Source organism: Mus musculus, chromosome 7 (assembly GCF_000001635.26).
Source record: "Mus musculus strain C57BL/6J chromosome 7, GRCm38.p6 C57BL/6J".
NCBI lineage: Eukaryota > Metazoa > Chordata > Mammalia > Rodentia > Muridae > Mus > Mus musculus.
The window spans coordinates 11,547,489-11,561,337 of record NC_000073.6 but is presented as its reverse complement, the minus strand read 5'-3'; the positions used below and the strand labels follow the sequence as shown (position 1 = coordinate 11,561,337).

Genomic DNA, 13,849 nt, shown 5'->3' with positions numbered 1-13,849 from the left:
CAAGAATCCAGTCTTTCAACAGGAGAGACAGGTTTTGCAAAAAATAATCCTTACAAAGTAAAGCGGGTTAGTTCTCATTACACCAATTTGTTCTTTTTCTCAGAGTAGAGCAGTTCAGAGAGTCACAAAAGTCCACCAAACAGGGGTGAGGGGAGACTGGGAGAGGAGCCTAGCAGAGCAGGCATCCTCCAGGCGCTGAGGGATGGAGGAGCTGGTACTGTAGGAAGGACATCGTGTACAGATCTGGCTACCCGTCTGTCCTCCACAGAAAGAGCTGCCAAGTTAAGGTGCTTTGGTTTAAAATGTCTGGTGGGGACAGGAACCCTCGAAGGGAATACATTTAAAAATAGTGGACACAGGGAAGGGGATGAGAGCTGTTATCTAAGATCTTCTATGCAAAATAACAATAAAGAGAAAAGGAAAATAAAGAGTCTTCTCTATGGTTCTGAGGGTTCTAATGATGAACTGAAGGAGGAAGTGATGGACAGTTTTATTGCTGCCCTGCCCTGCATGGCTTAGCTGGCCTCCATAGGGAGTTTCTTCCTGCTGGGGCTCTTCAGGCTTGGACTCTGAGCTGGAGTCTGAACCCCCATCGAAGACGGAGATGGTGCCACCATGTTGTCTGAGGAGGGGTAGTTGGTCTGCAGTTGGGCACTTGATCTTGCTTTCTCCAGTGCAGGGACTTGTTGCTCCAGAAAAGCATCCTGCCTCTTGATGTCATCAATGTCTTGCTGGTGCGTATGGTTTTTCCTCTGCATATATTGGATATACTCTGTTGCTTTGCCTAGGATTTGAGCCCGGGATGCCATTCTCTCCTTGGGGTAATGTAAATAAGCTCTGCAAATGGTTAAAGCTGTCTTTGATGTGGTCCCTACATTTTCATTTCATTGCATTATGCTGAGCCTTCTTGTCAGCTTTTCTCTCTACCTTGATGTCATTGTAATCACTCACTTCCTAAGGCCCACTGAGTGGCCACTGCAGTGGGGGCCAGGGAGAGGAGGTGTGGAGGGAAGGGGGAAGTCATTGACAACAAACAAGCAGAGTATTGCAAACGCATAGGCACCACAGGCACACACCCACACACCCCACAGGCCATAACCACCTCACTGTTTCTATACTTTTTAGTGTCTTTATTTGTTTATTTTTCTTTTTGTACATGAGTACAGTGTGACTGACATACCAGGAAAGGGCCTCAGATCTCATTATCTACGGTTGTGAGCCACCATGTGGTTGCTGGGAAATGAACCCGGGAACTTCTGGGAAAACAGCAAGTGCCTGAACTGCTGAGCCATCTCTCCAGCCTGTTGTCAGTGTCTTACTTTGCATTTGGCTGGTTTTTCTTTCTGTTTAGTTTTGAGACAGCCTTACATATGCCATCCTGTCTTCCTTTCCTGATGACTTTGAACTCCTTATTGCCCCACAGATTTGATTGATTTTTACACCGTTCATTCCCATGTTAAGTTTACAGTACCAAAGAAGGATTGGGGTGGGAGTTTGGCGGGGATAGATGTATACTCAAAGTCATAATGGTTTTCTGGTGTTTTGTTTTTCTCAATATTTGAATTGAACGTTACCTGGAAGCATAGAAGTCTGCAGTGAACTGACCTAACTAGAGATTAGCATATTGTTCACAGCTGTATTCCGTTTTTTGCTTTGTTTTGTTTTGTTTTGTTTTGTTTTTATTTATTTATTTATTTATTTATTTGTTTGTTTATTTATTTATTTGAGACAGGGTTTTTCTGTATAGCCCTGGCTGTCCTGGAACTCACTTTGTAGACCAAGCTGACCTCAAACTCAGAAATCTGTCTGCCTGACCTCAAACTCAGAAATTCGTCTGCCTTTGCCTCCCAAGTACTGGGATTAAAGGCGTGCACCACCACTCCCTGTCACAGATATATTCTTTAGGGAAGGATTGTACCTAAAACTTCTCATCTCCCCATGTCCCTGAATGTTGTATTTTCAAGGAATGTGGTATCTCCCCAAGTCTCTCTCCCTCTGTTCCTGAGCACACACTCCTATTAGACTCACTTCTCCATCTTTCATATTGTCACTGCTTAGTGAATTTACCACCCTCCCTTCCTGATATCTCTAGCTGTGCCCAAATCTCTAGTTTCATCTCCAGTATGTTTCCATTCAGCTTGCCCCTCAAGTTCTAGCTGTTCCCTGTCCTCCTATTCTTTGACAGATCCACTTTTTGCAGCTGGTCTGTGTATTGACATTCCCTGTACATTCACAAATTACTTTAATTCCACAGACACCTCACTACCATTGACATAAGCAGATCTCACAAAGACTCTTTTTGACCTCCCAAAACTTAAATTTTGCCAACAACCTTTCAGACTCAAAGGTCTTTTTCTGACCTTTGCCAAGTCCTGTATTTCTTCTTTAGGCAATATGTCTTTCACCAATGGAGCAGTTATAATTCTCAGGAATTTTCAGGCCATGGGTTTGTAACTTCTTGTTTCTCAGGGGTGAGTTTGTTGTCTTTCAAGATGTTTACTTTCAGTGCCAAGTCAATGTCAAGTTTCTTTGCAGCCAGTGTTTCTCTTGCCCACTCTTTGCTCTTCCTTTGACCTTGTCTGTTTGTATTCACACATCCTGTGGCAGGGTGTGTGGTTCCACCCTGTGGCCAGGAAGTGGCCAGGATGTTGAATCCCCTGGAACTGGGGTTACAGTGAGACTGAGTAAGCCAGTAGTATTACTGTACTTGGAATGTTTTCCAGAGAACACCTTTTAAAAAGCATTACATAATCTTTATTTTATAAACAGGGCTAATTTCCCCAACTTTACAAAGCAATTAAGGAATTTGCCCAAAGTTGTGTATTTCTGAAACTTGGGTATAGAACCTGGTGGCCATACAGGTTACCTTCACAGTTTATGCCCTTAAGCACTCTATTGGCTTTCAGAGGGCAGGCCTTTATTCTCCTGATCACAGTCAGGCTGCTACAATGGAGGAAACAATGCTCATTTACCTGAAACCTTCTGTTCCTATTTCAGAATTGGTCCTGGTCATATTGCAAGCAAGTGAGAGAAACCAGACTCACTCTTCAGCCTGAAATTTAAAATCCTCAGCCTCATAAATGCTAAGAATAGACACATGAGCCATCTCTTTTTCCTTTCGTGAACTCTGCACTCACCCCCTAACACATTCTGGTCTACTACCTTTTGTTGAAGTATGTTGGAGCTTCAGGCAGAGCAGACCTCTTCCCAAGTGTTACAGCTCTTTAGACAGAAGGTTCAGATGATGTAGTAGTTTTTGCATACCCCTGATCCTTCCGGATAGGATTCTTAAATACAGTTTTGGGGTGGGTTAGGGATTGACAACAGGTACTTCTCATTGGTTTGGTCTTTGAACTTTGGGAAAACCTTATTTGCATGTGGGAGGGCTTTGTGCTGGTCCTAGTGACTAATGGCCACATCCCTCTCTGCTGAGGGTAGGAGTGGTGGTGTGGGAGGCTGTAGCTACCTGACAGGAACCAGGGACCCAGGAGGCATGACTGAACATCTGCCATTCCATGTAGGCAGAAGTTACCACTCATCTGGTCACCAGGCTTCCAGACCTCTGCTTGACTGGGACCAGGTACACAGCCCACCACCCCACACCTTCCTCTGAGGCTGGTGTGACACCTGAAATGTAAATCAAACTCTTAAAGAGGGGTGACAGTTGGATGGTCAAAGGATAAGAAATCTCTAGTTTGCTGTGTTGTTTCTTTCTCACAAAAGCCTGAGGTTTTGCTTTGTTTTTTGTTTGTTTGTTTGTTTGTTTTAAGGTTATTATTAAATTTCATTTTAATTGTGTGTGTGGGTACATGGAAGAGGATGTTGAACACCCCCAGAGCTGGAGTGGGGTTTGTGGGCCATGTATAATGGGTGCCGAGAAACAGCCTCAGGTCTTCAGCAGAAACAGCCATTCTCATGAGCACTGAATCATCTGTCCAGCCCATGTTTTATTTTATTTTTAATTATAATAGTTTGAAATCTCACATATCTTAGGCTGACATCATATATTACAGGATGAACTCTATGTATCCATTGTTGACCTCAAACTCATAATCCTGCTTCCATCTTGTAAATGTTGGGAAGACAGTTGTGTATGCTACATCACATCATCACATTCAGGAGGATCAGGGTCTATCTCTGACAATGTTGTCTGACTTTGGATTCACTTTCTCTAGTTGGGCTGCATTGTCTAACCTCAATAGAAGAAAATAAGATTAGTCCTATTGCAACTTTATAACAAAAGGGGATTAACATCAATGAGCAGGTCCTGTTCTTTGGAAAGAAAGGGAAGGTAAATGAAAGGAGATAAAGTGAGAGTCACGAAGATAGTGTATTCGAGGGTAAGTCTAAGAAAGCAAGTAAAGTACCTGTATGTAAGGAATTTTAAGTTTTCAAAAATCTGTATCAGAAAAAACATGAGAAGACAAAGTGTACTACAATATTTGTGTATTAGCAGAATGAACATCCTGAAATGGCCATCTTACCAAAAGCAATTTACAGCAGCAACTCAATTATTCCCATCAAAATTACAGTGTGGGTTCGCCTTGGGCGCCTAGTCGGCAGATATCCCCAAGATCCCGTAGAGGATTCTCCATGCAATCTTAGGACCACCGGTGAGTGGAACACAACTTCTGTTCCAATCCAATCCCGCAGGACCTGAGACAGCATTAGGAAAGCAGGAAATCCGGCCTGAGTAGGGTCACAAGTCCCTTCCGGTCAGCACCAGCACCACGTCACCTTGGACATGGAGTCTTTGGACACCCTCAAGGTCCCCTACAGGACTCTCCATGTGATCTTCGAACCACTGGTGAGTGGAACACAACTTCTGTTCTAATCCAATCCTGCAGGACATGAGACAGCATTAGAGAAGCAGGAAACCCGGCCTGACCAGGGTCACAAGTCCCTTCTGGTCAGTGCCAGCACTTGGTAACCTGGGCGCAGAGTCCGCAGACACCCCCAAGGTCCCTAGAGGATAGCTTCTGAGACAAACCCTGTTTTGGGCTCTGGACATCTGGGCACCTTCCCTGCCAGAGGAGAGGTGTCTGCCCTGCCCGGGAGGGCTTTGCTGGAGCACCTGGGGGAGCCATCTTAGTTCCCAGATCCCTCTAAGACAAGTCTGGGCAGGTGAGAGTGTGTACTACAGAACCTAACAGCTTCTGTCACAGGCCAAAGCAACAGAGCTTCTGAGACAAGTCCTGTTTCAGGCCTTCATCTTCTGCCAGGAGGGAGGTCTGAACACCATATATCTGTGAACCTTCCCTGTAAGAGGAGAGCTTGCCTGCAGAGAGTGCTCTGACCACTGAAACTCAGAGGAGAGAGCTAGTCTCCCAGGTCTGCTGGTAGAGAATAACAGAATCACAAGAGGAACAAGCTCTAACCAGAGACAACTATAACAACTGACTCCAGAGATTACCAGATGGCAAAAGGCAAACGTAAGAATCTTACTAACAGAAACCAAGACTGTAGGAGGCCAGTTCTGGGATGGCGCCGGTTTCCAGTGTGCCTTTGTGGTAAACAACACCACTGTGCAGGTGCTAGCCCAAATCTGGCGCTGACCCCTCCCAAGTGGGTGCAAGCAAATTAGATGCCGGTAGACTGACCAATCCTGGGGGGGGGGGTGCACAGAGCCTTCTCCTGTTCTAGGGTGTATATAATCAGTCCTCCCAGGGTTCCCGGGGTCCCTGTAGTAGCATCGAGACATTCCTGCAATAAAGGCTGTTGAGAAGAATCCGACCGTGTTGTGTCTTCCTTGCCAGCCGAGGTGGGCACAACAACTGATGGCCTGTACAGGGACCTGAGGACAAAGACCTCACAGATTCAAAACTTTTCAGCCAGGGAACGGCGGTACCGGTAAGTCTCCCCAATTGATCCCCGGTTAAAAGGAGAAACATGTTTTTCTCACCCGTGGTCACAGTGTGGGTAGCTCTTATCTTATCGTTGTTGTTTCTTTTTTTGTAATTTCTGGCCTCTGCTTTTGTTTGATAGAAGCAGTTAAGGCAGGTCAGAAAAGTCTTACTGAACAACAAGAAAGCATGTCAGAGGAAGATAAGGAACATATGAGCAAAGGAAGGAAAAGGGGCAAAAAAGAAAAAGGAAAAGAAAAGGGAGGAAAAATAAAAGGAATCAGTGATAAAGAAAAGGAAATAGTAAAGATATATCCCTCTTTAAAGGATTTAAATTTATCAAGCTTTGCTTCCAGTGACTTGGAGCTTAGTAAAGATGATGAAACTGACCTAGAGGAAGAGGCAGCTTGGTATGAGAGGGAAAGATATGACCCAGATTGGTCATATAGAACCAAGCCAATGAAAAGGGGAGCATCAGCTAATAAAAGAACAAAACCCAAAAGTGCGGACAACTCCACCTTTCAATCCTGATTACACAGGAAAAAAGGAGCCTGCCAGGGCTGCTAAACCAGGAACCTCACTCTGTCCAGATGTTTGGAAATAAGTTGGTCTAAGTTTCTCTGTTTTTGTTGATGGACAAGGGCAGTGGTATCATGAGCCAGTGGATTTTAAAACTATTAAGCAATTGGCTGAGTCAGTCCGAACCTACAGGGTGAGTTCAGCCTTTGTAGTTGCACAGGTCAAGGTGCTTGCTAGATATTGCCTCACCCCAGGGGACTGGGATAATATTGCTCGAGCTTGTTTGTCATCAGGACAGTATTTAGACTGGAGGTCCTTGTCCTATAAATATGCAAACAGTCAGGCAGCAGCAAATTTAGCCAGAGGACAAGATCCTCAGAGACATTGGGATGCAGACATGCTTCTGGGTTTAGGACGTTTTGCTTTATATCAAACAAATTATCCTGAAGCAGTCTATGCCCAAATAAATGAAGTAGCCACCAAAGAATGGAAAGCATTGCCGAACAAATGTGCAGTCTCAGTATCTTACGAAAATTTTGCAGGGCCCCACAGAACTATTTTCAGACTTTGTAGCACACCTCGTTGAGGCAGCTACTAGAAACTTTGGAGACCCTGATACAGCTATGCCTTTAGTCAAACAGTTAGTATATGAGCAATGCACCAAGGAATGCAGAGCAGCCATTAAACCCTATAAACATAAGGTTTAGAAGTATGGATGAAGGTTTGCAGAGAACTAGGGGGGCCCGTTAACCAATGCAGGCCTGGTGGCAGCTGTCGTGCAATTGGGTAGATCTAATAATGATACTTGTTGTAACTGTGGCCAGAGAGGACATTTTAGAAAAAACTGCCCTGAAAATGAAAAACGGGCCGCACTGGATAAACCTAGACAGCCAGGCTTATGCCATAAATGTAGGAAGGGAAAACATTGGGCTAATGAATGCAGATCTACAAAGGATATAGAAGGCCGACCATTACAAGCAGGATATGGTGGCACCAGGCCAAAAAACGGACAATAGGGCCAACGTCCCCAGGGCCCTCAAATATATGGGGCTCTTCAGAAAGACCAGAAGAAATCTTGGCCGTCTCTCCATCATCCGAGAAACCACGGAGAGCCACTACTGGCTCAGCAGGATTGGACCTCCACTCCACCACCACACTCATATTAACCCCACAGCTGGTAGTACAGCCCATAGATACAGATTTTAAAGGCCCCCTTCCCAAAGATACTGTAGGACTATTGCTTGGCCACTCATCTTCTGCTTTAAAAGGATTACAGATAACCCCTGGAGTGATTGCTCCTGACTATACTGGAGTTGTAAAGGTTTTGGTAGCCTCCCCTGCTAGCATCTCAGCTATCTCCCCAGGAGATAGAATTGCTCAATTGTTGCTATTACCCAGTTTACATGAATATTTCCCAGCAAATATTAAAATAAGAAGAGAGAGTGGACTAGGTTCTACAGGTTCTCAATTTGCTTTCTTATCTATGGAATTAGGAGACTGCCCCATGTTAACTTTAGAGGTTGAAGGACGATCCTTTTTAGGAATATTGGACACTGGTGCAGATCGCAGTATTATCTCCACTCATGATTGACTGTCAAAGTGTCCCTTGCAGACATCATCTCAAAGCCTGTGTGGTCTGGGTTACGAGACTGCTTCTCTTGTCAGTACTAAGGAATTAACCTGGAGAAATGAGAAAGGTAAGTCAGGAAAATTTATCCCTTATATTGTGGATATTCCTGTGACTCTGTGGGGCAGGGATGTCTTGACCAAGATGGATCTTAGATTAACTAATGAATATTCCCCATAAGCTCGGGAGATGATGTCTAACATGGGCTATACTCCAGGTAAAGGATTGGGAAAGTCATTATAAGGCAGTACTATGCCAGTACCAACCAAGTTTAAACGAGATAAAAAAAAAAAAAAAAAAAAAAAAAGACTGGGTTTTTCCTAGGGGCCGTTGAGGGCAGTATACCCATTACTTGGGAAACAGAGGAACATGTATGGGTTCCTCAATGGCCTCTTTCCTCTGAAAAATTGGCAGCAGCCAGGGAATTAGTAAGGGAACAATTGGAATTAGGACATATTAAACCCTCCCAGTCACGATGGAATACCCCTATATTTGTAATCAAGAAAAAATCAGGTAAATGGAGGCTTTTACATGATCTTAGAGCTATTAATAATCCAATGCAAATCATGGGCCCAATACAAAGAGGCCTGCCCCTGCTCCCTAGCCTGCCTGCTGATTGGCCTATAATAATAATTGATATTAAGGATTTTTTTCTTTCTATTCCCCTTGCATTTTGTGACAGCGAGCACTCTGCTTTTACTCTCCCTTCTGTAAATTATGAAGAGCCTGATAAATAGTATCAATGGGTCGTTTTACCTCAAGGCATGGCCAATAGTCCTACTATGTGTCAACTTTTTGTAGGAGAAGCATTACACACTGCCCGTGACACATTTCCAAAATTGAGGATAGTGCATTATATGGATGATATCCTCTTTGCTTCTAATAATAAAGAAAGTTTAGATAAAGCTTATATAGAATTAATAAAAGAATTAGAAAAGATACAGTTTTTTGTAGCATCTGATAAAGTTCAAATGGGAAAATTAGGAGAATTCTTGGGCACCTGAGTTACTCCACATTCCATCACACCTCAAAAGGTGGAATTGCACAAAGATCATTTAAAAACATTAAATGATTTCCAGAAATTGCTAGATGATATAAATTGGATTCACCCATATATGAGGCTACCCAATTCTGAATTAACTCCACTCTTTGATATGCTGAAAGGTGACCCTCAGTTGTCATCCCCACTTGCCCTCACTCCTGAGGCCCAAATTACCTTAGGAAAGGTAGAGAGGTGATTAGAAAAAGCTAAATTATGTAGATGGAAAGAAGGAGAGGGTATACATTTATGTGTCCTGAAGACGTTTCACCAACTGACCAGAGTATTGTGGCAATCAGGTCTACTATTGTGGATTTATCCTCATGTGTCTCCTAATAAAACTCTTGAATATTATCCCACCACTGTAGCCCATTTAGCAATTTTGGGCATTAAGTCATGCATTCAACATTTTGGAGCCCTCCCTCAAAAAATTAGTACACCAAATAAAGCTAACCAAATACAGACCCTTAGCTCTTTAGTTGATGAATGGGCTCTGTTGCGTTGTAGTTATGATGGGGAATTAGATAATCATTATTCTAGAGATCCTTTATTACAATTTTTTTACTGAACATTCAGTGAATTTTCCAAAGTTTACGGCATCTAAACCCATACCAGGTACATTGGATATTTATACAGATGGTTCTTGTGGGGAGCCGCCCTCACATTCGCCGTTGCAAGATGGCACTGACATCCTGTGTTCTAAGTGGTAAACAAATAATCTGCGCATGTGCCAAGGGTAGTTCTCCACCCCATGTGCTCTGCCTTCCCCGTGACGACAACTCGGCCGATGGGCTGCAGCCAATCAGGGAGTGACACGTCCTAGGCGGAGGATAATTCTCCTTAAAGGGGACGGGGTTTCGCCATTCTCTCTCTTGCTCTGGCTCTTGCTTCTTGCTCCTGAAGATGTAAGCAATAAAGCTCTTGCGCTCTTGCGCTCTGGCTCCTAAAGATGTAAGCAATAGAGCTCTTGCTCTTGCTCTCTGGCTCCTGAAGATGTAAGCAATAAAGCTTTGCCGCAGAAGATTCCGGTTTGCTGTGTTCTTCCTGGCCGGTCGCGAGAACGCTTGTAAGAGGTTCTAAAACATGTGTTGGCGCGTATATGGTTAATTCTCAAAACCCTGTTTTATTTCAATATGATCCTGGCACCCCACAACTAGTTGAATGTAAAATCATATTAGAAGTATTTAAGAGGTTTGAAATTTCCTTTAATTTAGTGTCCGATTCAGCCTATGTAGTGAATGAAGTAAAGGCATTGGAAGTTGCAGGACCCATCAAATCTACCAGCCTTGTATGTGGCATTTTGTTAGAATTACAAAACTTGATTTGGAATAGGAAAAGTAAATTTTTTATTCAGCATATTCATATTTTTATTGAGCATATTCGGGCTCATTCTACTCTGCCAGGCCCTATGACTGAAAGGAATGACCTGGTAGATGCAAGTACTCATATGGAATTCATTTTTCATGTTACTCCATTAGAGTTTTCAAAAGGTTTTCATCAATTGTATCATGTCCCCGCTGCCACATTGCAGCAAAACTTTAATATTTCCTGGGCCTATGCCCGAACTATTGTATTTCAATGCCCACATTGTGTGCAATTTCATTACCCTCCCCATGTTGGGATTAACCCTCATGGATTGATCCCTCTAAAAATATGGCAAATGGATGTTACACATGTTCCAGCTTTTGGAAAACTAAAATATGTCCATGTTTCTATTGACACCTGTTCAGGTATCATGTATGCCTCCCCTTTGTCTGGTGAAAAAACCTGCAATGTTATTAGACATTGCTTAGATGCATGGGCAGCTTGGGGAAAACCAGCTAATTTAAAAACTGATAATGGACCTGCATATACATCAACATACTTCCATGTCCTTTGCAAAACTATGCAAGTTAGTCATACCACCGGCCGTCCCTATAACACACAAGGCCAAGGTATTGTGGAAAGGGCACATCACACCTTGAAAGAACTGTTACAAAAGCAAAAAGAGGGAATTGCCTACGGACGAGCACCCAAAGAACAATTATCTTTAGCTTTATTTACCTTAATTTTTTTTTTAATTTTGGATGATCATGGTCGCTCGGCTGCAGACAGGGATGCCATGACCTCGCCTGTAATTCAACATGATATAAAATGGAAAGATGTCTTAACTGGTAAATGGTATGGCCCAGATCCCATTATTTCGAGATCTAGGGGAGCTGTTTGTGTTTTTCTACAGGATAAAGAACATCCGATTTGGGTACTAGAAAGGCTGACACGAAAATGGCTTATCTTAAAGGAAATTGGTTAGCCAAGGCAGAGCAGGTGTCCAGAAAGTTGCTCCTCCAGATTGCCAAGCTCAACAGCACTCGACCCAATCCTGTCACCCTGGGAGACTTCACCTCCTGGATCACAAATGCCTTCTCCTTTTTAAAGGAGCGGGCAGGAATGTTGGCCTGGAGAGCAGTGGTCCTCCTCGGGTGTGTCTTCTGCATCTGGCTATTGTGTCAAATAAAAGAGAGCATGCTCAGCATAAAGCAGTGGTCTACCAAGCTTTGTTGGCAATTGAAGATGGCACATCTCCCAATAATTGGCTGGCCTCTTTAAAAAATTAAGAGTTCGCTCTAGGTCAATTGGCAGTTGTAGTCACACAGATCCACGGTATCCAGAGATGGGCAACTTTCCTCATGCACAGACCAACCTAAGACAAGGGGCCTGGAGGTGATAGGGTAACCCTATGATGGGTAAGGCTGTGATACTAGAGGATCGACCTAAGACAGGAGCCGTAGCTGATGGACAGATTTGCCCAGGCCTAGACCAGCCTCATTTTATTAAACAAAAACGAGGGAGATGTTGGAGGCCAATTCTGGGATGGTGCTGGTTTCCGGTGTGCCTTTGTAGTAAACAACACCACTGCGTGGGCACTACTCCAAATCTGGCACCGACCCCTCCCGAGCGGATGCATGCAAATTAGATGCCAGCAGACTGACCAATCCTGAGGGGCCATGGAGCCTTCTCCTGTACTAGGGTGTATATAGGAAGTCCTCCCTGGGTTCCCGGGGTCCCTGTAGCAGCATCGAGGCGTTCCTGCAATAAAGGCTGTTGGGAAAAATCCGACCGTGTTTTGTCTTCCTTGCCGGCTGAGGTGGGCGCAACACAAAACCACTCACCATCATCAGAACAAGCACTCCCAACTTGCCCAGTCCTGGGCATCCCAACACACACGTAAAGCTAGACCCGGATTTAAATGTATATCTCATGATGATGGTAGAGGACATCAAGAAGGACTTTAATAGCTCACTTAAAGAAATACAAGAGAACAGTGCTAAAGAGTTACAAGTACATAAAGTAAAAGAGGAAAACACATCCAAACAGGTGATGGAAATGAACAAAACCATACTAGACCTAAAAAGCAAAGTGGACACAATAAAGAAAACCCACAGTGAGGCAAAGCTGAGGATAGAAACCCTAGGAAAGAAATCTGGAACCATAGATGCAAGCATCAGCAACAGAATAGAAGAGATGGAAGAGAAAATTTCAGGTACAAAAGATTCCATAGAGAACATTGGAACAACAATCAAAGACAATGCATAATGCAAAAAGATCCTAACTCAAAACATCCAGGAAATCCAGGACACAATGAGAAGACCAAACCTAAGGATAATAGGAGTAGATGAGACTGAAGATTTTCAACTTAAAGGGCCAGCAAATATCTTCAACAAAATTATAGAAGAAAACTTCCCAAACCTAAAGAGAGAGATGCCCATGAACATACAAGATGCCTACAGAACTCCAAATAGACTGGACCAGAAAAGAAATTCCTCCTGATACATAATAATCAGAACAACAAATGTACTAAATAAAGGTAGAATATTAAAAGCAGTAAGGGAAAAGGGTCAAGTAACATATAAAGGCAGGCCTATCAGAATTACACCAGACTTTTCACCAGAGACTATGAAAGCCAGGAGATCCTGGACAGATGTTATATAGACACTAAGAGAACACAAATGCCAGCCCAGGCTACTATACCCAGCGAAACTTTCAATTACCATAGATGGAGAAACCAAAGTATTCCATGACAAAACCAAATCCACACTTTATCTTTCCATGAATCCAGCTCTTCAAAGGATAATAACAGAAAAAAACAATACATGGACTAAAACTACGCCCTAGAAAAAGCAAGAAAGTAATCCTTCAACTAACCTAAAAGAAGACAGCCACAAGAACAAAATGCCAACTCTAAGAACAAAAACAATAAGAAGCAGCAATTACTTTTCCTTAATATGTCTTAATTATTGATGGAATCAATTCCCCAATAAAATGACGTAGACTAACAGACTGGCTACCCAAACAGGACCCAACATTTTGCTGCTACGGGAAGCACATCTCAGGGAAAACGACAGACTCTACTTCAGAATAAAAGGCTGGAAAACAATTTTCCAAGCAAATAGTCTGAAGAAACAATCTGAAGTAGTGATTCTAATATCAAATAAAATCGACTTCCAACCCAAAGTTATGTAAAAAAGACAAGTATGAGCACTTCATACTCATCAAAAGTAAAATCCTCCAAGAGGAACGCTCAATTCTGAATATCTATGGTCCAAATGCAAAGGCAGCCACATTCATTAAAGAAACTTTAGTAAAGCTTCGAACACATATTACACCTCACACAAAAATAGTGGGAGACTTCAACACACCACTTTCTTCAATGGACAGATCGTGGAAACAGAAACTAAACAGGGACACAGTGAAACTAACAGATTATGAAACAAATGGATTTAACAGATACGTATAGAACATTTTATCCTAAAACAAAAGGATATACCTTCTTCTCAGCACCAC

At 43.1% G+C, this 13,849-nt stretch overlaps 1 pseudogene; it reads right to left on the bottom strand.

The window, feature by feature from the left end:
- Positions 1-515: 515 nt before the first annotated feature.
- Gm3816 lies at positions 516-11,502 on the bottom strand (annotated as a pseudogene).
- Between the last annotated feature and the right edge of the window lie 2,347 nt (positions 11,503-13,849).